Source organism: Rhinatrema bivittatum, chromosome 1 (assembly GCF_901001135.1).
Source record: "Rhinatrema bivittatum chromosome 1, aRhiBiv1.1, whole genome shotgun sequence".
Lineage (NCBI taxonomy): Eukaryota > Metazoa > Chordata > Amphibia > Gymnophiona > Rhinatrematidae > Rhinatrema > Rhinatrema bivittatum.
In genome coordinates, this window is record NC_042615.1 from 566,227,717 (window position 1) to 566,237,022 (window position 9,306).

Here is a 9,306-nt window from a genome sequence, read left to right on the forward strand (position 1 = left end):
TGGAGTGAAAGCGGCGTCTAAGCAAGCAGCTTAGAGCGGTCAGAGTAGCTAAACCGAAGTCCTTGCTAACTCAAGGTGGTAGCGGAAGCAGAGGTTTGATATACCCGGAGGTACTTATATCATGTGGTGGGGCCGCCCCCGAGGTTCCTACCATGACATGAATTTGAGCATAGGAGATGTGCGCGCTTGAGCCCTAGGAGGCCATGGGAGTGAGCATGGCGGACTGGGATGCCCATGCTAGTTTGGAAACGCCGAGACCCTCAGCACTCAGTACCGGAGGCAGCCATCTTGCCTAAGGAGTGTGAAAGAGAAGAAAAAGAGGTAAGGCAGAGCGATCGCAGCCGGCTGCGACCGATGGACGCAACAGTACCCCTCTTCAAAGGGCCCCCGCCAAGACCTCTTCCAGGTGGTCCGGGCTTGCGTGGGTGTGCCAGGTAGAATTGACGTACCATCTCTTTGTCTGTAATATTGGCCAGTGGTTCCCAGGAGTTTTCCTCTGGGCCATAGTTCTCCCATGAGATGAGATACTCCCATGTCTTGCCTCTTTTACATACATCATATGCCATCTACGCATATTCAATGTCATCTTGTGTATCCAGGCTGGTAGGCTCTGGGTCTTTCCTGGAGAACTCGGAGAGTTTCAATGGCTTTAGTAGTGATACATGAAATGCATTGTGAATCTTCATTGATGGAGGCAGTTTTAGGCTGTATGTCAGATTTCCTAATCACCGAAGGATGGCGAAGGGTTCCACAAAGCAAGGTGAAAATCTTGCTGAAGGAAGCTTAAGTCAAAGGTACTTGGTGCTTAACCAAACCTTGTCTCCAGGCTGAAACTGGGGTGCCTTTTGATGATGAGCATCATAGGTTCTCTTATACGCACCAAGTTGTAAGCTCCTTTCAGGAATGACATCTAATAACTGGAGATAATACCCTTATTCAATAGACATACACATGGTTAATGCGACTATGACAGTGCTCTATGCTTCAACGGCAAGAGGAAATGTGGATAAAAGGATTTACTTTCACAAAAAAGTGGGGAGTAGCTTGCTTGTTACAGCAGTTACTACCCCAAACCAAACAAGCCTGATACTTCACTTTCAATGCATATCCAGAGTAGCTCTCTGCTTCAACGGCAGGGGATATGAAGAAAGGTGGATTTATATTCAGATAACAACCAACCAAGGACTAAATTGCACAGGCTGGGTAAACAAATAAGCATGGGAGTAGCTTGCTTATTGTGGCGGTTACTACCCCTAACCAATTAGACTAGATACTTCACTTAGAAGCAGTTCCAGCACTGCTCTCGACATTAATGGCGGGGGTGGAAGGGTAATAGAACCAAAAGGTTACATTAATGGCAGAGGTGGATGGGAACTAGAACCAAAAGGTTACTAAATGCCAAGAGTAACAGATAAGCATGAGAGAGAGAGAGGAAAAAAATGTGAAGCTTGCTGGGCAGATTGGGCCATTTGGTCTTCTTCTGCCGTCATTTCTTTGATTTTATGTTTCTAATTTGGAGAATATTTTGGCTCCTTGGAACCTATCGAACAGTTCATATATTAAGGGCAGGGGTACCTTTCCTTGATGGTAATCTCATTCAGACCCCTGTAGTTGATGCAGGGGCATAAGGTGCAATCCTTTTTCCCTATGAAAAAGAAGCCTGCACCAGCAGGTGATTTGGAAGGTCTGATAAATCCCTTTTGTAGATTTTCTTGTATGTAGGTAGACATAACTTTAGTCTCAGCTACTGAAAGAGGGTAAACTCTTCCTTTGGGAGGTTCTGAATTAGGCTCCAGCTTTATGGCACAGTCGAACTCTCTGTGTGGCAGAAGAACATCAGCTGCTTGCTTTGAGAAAACATCCTGCAAGGAGGCGTATTGTGGAGCTAAGCCAGGTAATGATGGGGTAGTGGGCATGCAGATGACCGGTGAAACTTCCGCAAGACACCGACTGTGATAGTCTGATCCCCACCGGGACAGTTCCAAGATAGCCCAATTAAATTGTGGCATATGGTCTTGAAGCCACTGCAGCCCCAATACCACCGGATGCATGGCTTTTTCCAATACCAGAAAAGAAATCGATTCTGAGTGTAGAGCTCCAGTGCGCAGGCCAATGGCCTGGGTGGTCAATGAAACTTCTCCAGGAAGTGGTTCTCCATGGATAGATGACAAGAGCAGAGGCTTAGCTATTGGTGTGGTAGGAATCCGTAGATGTTCAACCAAGTGCTTCAGAATAAAATTACTTCCGGCACCGGAGTCAATGAGAGCGAGAGTCTGAAATTCGAGACCTCCGCAAAGCAGAGAAACTGGTAATGATAATGGAGGAGTAGGAGAGGTGAGGCCCAGGAGAAGTTCTCCTGCAGATCCCAGGCCCATCAGTTTCCCGGACAAATGGGACAGGTTTGGACTGAGTGACCCGATTAGCCACAGTACATGCACAACCCCATGCGCTTGCGATAATGTCTCTCCTTGGAGGTCAAATGGCTTTGGCCTAATTGCATAAGCTCTTCCTCCTCTAGGGGTGCAGACGGTAATCTGGAAGCAATAGGCATAGGTTTAGGACGGTTAGCCCCCACTGTAGACTTTCGTGGACTCTTAGCCTCCTGAGTACGATCACAGATACGGCAGTCAATTCTCCCCACCAGTTCCATCAGGGACTCAAGGGTATCAGGCAAATCACGAGCCACTAATTCATCCTTTACGCGAGAGTTTAGATCCTCCATGAATATGGCATGTAAGCATCCAGTGTCCCAATGTAGTTTGGATGCTAGAGTCTTAAATTCAATAGCAAAGTCTGTAAGTGGCTTGTTACCTTGCTGAAGGTTGAGCAAGGCAGATCCAGCGATGGTCTGGCGAGCCGGATCATCAAACACAGACTTAAAAAGTTTTAGAAATCCTGGTAGGTCATTCAGGATAGGATCTTCACGTTCCCATAATGGTGAAGCCCAGGCCAGGGCTCGTCCTTCTAGGAATGACAGGATGTAGGTGGTCTTTGAAGCTTCAGTGGGAAAGAGGGTAGGCTGAAATGAAAAATGTATGCTGCATTGATTAACAAACTCTCTGCACATCTTGGCTTTACCCGTAAAGCGGGTAGGTGTGGATAAAGGTACAGTGGTCTTAAGGTTACCACTGGTGACAGCAATTCCTTCACAGGAGGAGTTGAAGAGTTCAGTTGAGCATGTAACTGATTGAAGACAGTAGTTAGACTCTCCAAAGAATTTTATTGTTCCATGATCCGCTGGGCTAGGCCAGGGTTGGCCTGCAGGGCTGCGAGCTGAGCCGAGTCCATGGAGTTAGCAATCTGTTGTGTTTGTGGCATTGTGGACCCTTTATCGCTGTGGAGATGGCTCCACCCATGGGGAGGGGCCCTGTGGGGAACCACTGCGATAGGCTGAACTCAGATAGCAGACACAGTATGGATAGAGGCTTTATTGAACCTCTGTAGATAGATGATGAAGGCAGGAAGATAAGGCACTGATCCACGAAGTGCCAATACGTTCAACAGGCTCAGATGTAATATCTCACCCAGATGTTCATGATAGGCGGGAGCCCGCAGTGTGAGTAATGCCGCGGCTGGTGGGTGGAGCTGGAGCACTGGATCATAGAGGTACTCACAGGAATGAAGGCGTCTTCCTGATGATGGAATGGTGGGACCGACGGTCCGTGGTGCAGGATACAATGGCTGGTAGGCCCTCGAGGAGCGAGTACCTGTTAGTCCGATATCCTGAAATGTAGAAGAGAGAGAAAGACCCCTGAGGAGCGGTTGTCTTAGTTAGTGAGGACACCGAAGGGTAGTTGGAAGCGAGAGACCCCCAAGGAGCGGGTGTCTAGAGCTTCTACAGGAGTGAGGCCCTTGGAGTGAAAGCGGCGTCTAAGCATGCAGCTTAGAGTGGTCAGAGTAGCTAAACCGAAGTCCTTGCTAACTCAAGGTGGTAGCGGAAGTGGAGGCTTGATATACCCAGAGGTACTGACATCCTGCGGTGGGGCCACCCCCAAGGATCCCGCCATGACATGCATTTGAGCTTAGGAGATGTGCACGCTCGCGCCCTAGGAGGCCACGGGAGTGAGCATGGCAGACTGGGACGCCCATGCTAGTTTGGAAATGCCGAGACTCTCGGCACTCGGCACCAGAGACAGCCATCTTGCCCAAGGAGAGTGAAAGAGGAGAAAAAGAGGTAAGGCAGAGCGGTCGCAGCCGTCTGCGACCGACAGATGCAACAGGCACTTTCCCTAGAAGCCAACATTATAGACTCAGCATAAGGAATTAGTCACAGAACTACTCAGCATGTCATTTTTATTTTCTATGAGTGTATTCTTCTAATGTTGTAATCGCTCTTATTTCCATCTCCCATTATGTTTATAATTTAGATATCTGGGATAACCTATATGTTTTTGAATATGATGTATTCTGTTTCCTTGAAAAGATTTGTCTTTTCATTCTTCTTGCTAGACATCGAATTTTCTGTACAAGTATTGTTTCTTGGGATAATTTCAAAAATTTGAAAATAAAGAATTAAAAAAAAAAAAAGATCACCCAGACCCCTTTGGTTCTTCAGCCTGCGTTGATCTGGACCCCTCACCCTGTCGTGTAAGCCCAGTTTCTGCAGACTTGCTCCTCATCAGGAGCAGTAGTAAATATACGCGGCTAACAAGCCGCCATGCGTTCTGGCTTCCGGTTTTAAAATAAAGAATTACGTGCACAACTGCTGGTCCCGCCCCGGAACACCCGTGCCCATGCGCCCCACACCCCTTTTCTGCCCCTTATTTTTGGCTCGTGCATGCGCATAAACGTGCACAATTCATAGCTTTTAAAATCTGCGTTGCTCACCCGCAACCTACATACTTGCATGTATTTGCCTTGTTGTTTGAGCAACGCTTTTAAAATCAACCCTCTTGCCTTTATTCTCTCTTCCTTCTCCTCCATCCCTCCCCCTCCCCCCCGCCCCCCAATTTCTCATTCTTTCTGGCCTCTTTGCCCATTCTCCTCTGTAACCTCATCACTTCTTTTCCTCCACTTGGCAACAGCTGTGATCTCTCGCTTTCCTTAGGTAAAGGGACCTGGTAGCAGCAAGAACTCCTCCTGGGCTGAGACCCAGATTGGCAGATCTTTCTGGGTTTATGGAACACCGCAGTGGCTGTTTCCATGTCCAGCTCTGCTACAGAGTCTGCGGCTTCCCCCCTCACACCCCCCACCACACACCTGGGCCCATCACAGCAGAACCAGTTCTTCTCCCTGGCCCATTAAAAGAGAGACATGGCTAAGCTGCGCCAGACTTACAAAGATGTTACTGCACACTGGCAGCTCCCTCCCTCCTAAGCATGCAGTGCCTCATTCAGGAAAAATGAATGCACATCTCTCTTTATTTCTTTACTGATTGGGCAGTAAGTGTGTCCCCTTTCAGGATTGTTCAAGACACCCCCTGGGAGGCCCACTCCCCAGTTTGCTCACCCCTGCTCTAGACCACCCCTTTTTTACCCCAATAAAATTTGTATGCAATTCTGTAATTATGCATATATTTGCAATTTTTATAAAATAATATCATGAACACCAGTGCATGCTACTTAAGCCTATTTATATTATTTTTACATGTGCAACTACTGCGTTACTCCTTGAAAATTCTCTCCATTATGTTTAAACTCATTTTGGAGTCCATATTCAGCTGCTGTGCGCCTAATTAAGTTATCTGGATACACCTATCCGGCTAACTTACCTGGGATATTCAGCGACTCGGCAGCGCCATGAATATGCCCTGATATCTTAAAGTTAGCCGGATAGGTGTTTCCGGGTAACATTAGACCAGCCCTATGGCAATAGAATATAGCTGGTTAAGCTTTTTAAAATAGCAGCTTAGCCATTTAGATGGATAACTTTTCAGTTATCCATCTAAATGACTTTTGAATATCTATTTCTTTGCATTTACTTTTAGTTAAGTGTCTGTGTGGCCCGTAAAGCAGGCATGAATAGCGCTGAAACATTGGTGGTGTTAGGCTGGCATATCTGGTATTTGCCATGTACAGAACTTGGGCTGACACGGTGTGCATTTTCCCATGTTTGAAAACTTTGGTTCAACACCATTCTCTTCCCTAAAAGTTAATTAAGTATGTTTGAGATAATCTATGATCTGCATGGCCATCATTTTATTATGATTTTGGAATTTATGTAGTGACTTTTAATTTCCACAAAAATCCTTTATTTTCTCTCATCCCATATTGAAAGTTGTGTGCATGGTGTGAGAACTGATCTTCTTAAATTTTGCTTAAAGAGATGTTTGCAGTTCTTTGACAAATAGTAGCACTTACAGTATTTATGATACCATCATTTAAATATTGTATGAGGACATCTGGTATATTAGTCCCCATTCATTTGTTTGGATTTTTTTCATTGTGGTGGTGTTATATGTGCAGAGAGATGTAGGTATCCCCATAGGAGATATAAAGGAATAATCCAGCATTGGGATGTTCCCAGATGGTAATATTTTTTCTTAGGAGTAACAGGATGGTCCATTCCCTAAAGGGTATTTTAGTACCTGAGGACTCTAAAGATTGACTCTACAAGTCATTTGTGGAGGAAGTGCTTTAGAGCAGTAGAAGATACTTGGGAGAGCAGTGAAGAGGCTGGGCTCTACTCCTGGATCCACAGGAGAGTGTGATTTATTGTAAGACTTGTGAAAGTTAGAAAAATGTTGAACGCCAACCAAGAAACTGAGGGGAGAACTGCCTTTTAGAAGCCTGCATGTGAAAATGCCAAGCGGGCTGGCTTTGTAATTTGAAAAGCCCTATTGCATGGCTTTAACTACACCTTGCTCTCTGCTCCTCCTAGCTGCTCAGGTTCATCTCTTCCTCTATCCCACCTCGCCTGCCCAGTGCCTTCTCTCTACATCTTCCTCAACCATCCAGCTTCCTTTCTGTCAGTGCTCCCCACATCTCCCCAGCATCCATTCCCTTCTCTCTTGTGGTTCCTTGCCTTAAAAAGTGGGTCGGCAGCACCTGCAGGTTTCCAGGGATTTTGTACCCCCACCCTGAAAATAATGTAATGCCTAGGTGACCACTTAGTGGAAGACCCGGCCCTGGCTGTTCCATGTATCCCTCATCCTTTCCGTGAAAAAATATTTCCTTATTTTACTCCTCAGACTTCCTTCTGGGAGACTTATATGGTGACCCCCTTGCTCCATAATGACCTTTCTGCTGAAAAATGTTTGCTTTTGGTGTCGTATATATACACCAATGATGCTTTTGATTGTCTAAATCATATTCTCCCTCCCTCCTCTTCTCCCTAGCATGTATGTACATATTTAGGCCCTTGAATATCATTTCACTGGGCCCGATGGGCCAGAACCTGCTCTTTTAGAGGCTAGTGAACAGCCACGGAGAGTTGCCACACAGAGGAGAAGCCATGCTTCTGCCCGTGACCAGAGGAGGTTGGAAGAGGAGGAGCATACGGGATGAAGGGGAAGCAGGCGGCCCTGACCCAACCCATGTGGGGAGGAGAAGAAAGCTTGTCCGCTGCTGCCCTAGATCCTTGGTAGGAGAGGCAGACATGGGAGCTGGAGGAGGGATACCAGGAAAGGATGAAGAAGGAAGGAGAGGGAGGATGCAAAGGATGGACTTGATATGTCAGTACTAACTCAGCCATTTTTTTTTTTTTTGTGTGCAGCTAAAATAGTTAAGCTCAAGCTTCAATATTTTATTTTTGAACCAATAAGCTGTAAAAGAAAGGTGGAAGATGGGGGTGGCTTCAAAGAGATTCAAAACGCCTTGTTAAGTCCTTGCCTCTCCCTCGTCCACCTCTTCTGTGGCTGCTGTTTTAGCCTCCGACCTGCTATTTTTCCTTCTCCTTCCAGACCTCTTCAGACCCCTCCTTCTTTAGAGGCTGAATCATGAAAGTTTGGGGATCAACATTAGAAGTGAATTTTAGGCTATGCTGAGAGGTCTGCTAATGGATCGCCATCATCAGTAAGGCACTATGGGTAGTCTCTGTCACCACCATCTCTTTCTCAGTATATGAAAATGAAGGTTGAGAGAATTATGGCGACTTGAATTCATGTGTTCACTCCAGGGGGTATTAATTATCACTGTAACCTAATAAAGCTTAGTTTATATATGTTTTATGGAATCCTAAATTGTCATTTGAAGTGTAAATTCTGCAGAGCTATGCTCTCTATACTGATCGGGGTCACCACAGTAACCAAGTGCATCATGAGTCCTGCAGCCCCTTCCTTTTCTATGTTTACTTTGCAGTTGTTGCGTTTGGCGGTCAGCAGGATATTTAGGAGCAAGGCTATGCTACTGAATATCTCCGTGTTTGCCGCTACTTAGCCAGATAAGTTATATCCGGCTAAGTTAGACCTGTTCTATGCCAGGTCTACCTTATCCAGTTAACCCGATTAGTACAAATATCGTTATTTTTCTGGCTAATAGGGTCATTTATCAAATTGCGTAAGGGAGTTATCACAGGCGTTAGGGCCCTAAGCTGCTATCAAGCTAGGTTGAGAGTACATTATACAAATCTCATCTTTGTGTACCTGTCATCACTCCAAACCACATAAAATCTTCACTGATGTCTACTATGCTGATCATACCTCTGACTCTGCATGTAAAACTGCCTCCCAAAATGTAGCCCACCACCAAAACAACCTCATCCCGAGTTACTAGTTGCCCTTCTTACAGTGGAATAGTTTACTTATATAAGAGCCTTATAAAGAGTCTCCCTCTCTCTCTCTCTCTCTCATTGTGGTACCCGGAAAATTACCCTAACCATGTCCTTATTGTGGGTGCTATATTTGATAAATCTAGGTTTAAGTTAGCTGGATAAATAGCATCACCCACTAGATATCTGGCTATATACTTAGCCAGAGACGTGACTTATCTGGTTAAGTTGTGGCTGCTGTTTGTAGCTGGATATTTAGCAGCCACTTCTTAACTAGATAAGTGGCGCTGAATATTGGGTTTCATGTGATTTGATCCTGGAGCACTTTGTTAAAGCCAAGGGGGATGCTTGCACAGCTGTACTGCAAGCTGAGTCCCAGCGTGAGCAAGCTTTTAAAAACTTCCATCAACTGCAAACCTTACTTTTAGATATGCAATGATAGCCAATATTAGGCATTTCATTTAATTTTTTAAGTAATATATGCATTTGATGGGAACACACATCTTGGTTTGAACACTAGAATTGGAGAATAGGTGAAAATCTGCATATTTGTTTCTAATTATGAGTTAGTATGATTTTTATTGGACTCTTTTACCAATGAGCTTGGAAATCAGTTCTTAACTTAAACTGCAAAACAAATAATCTTCAGCCATCACAGAA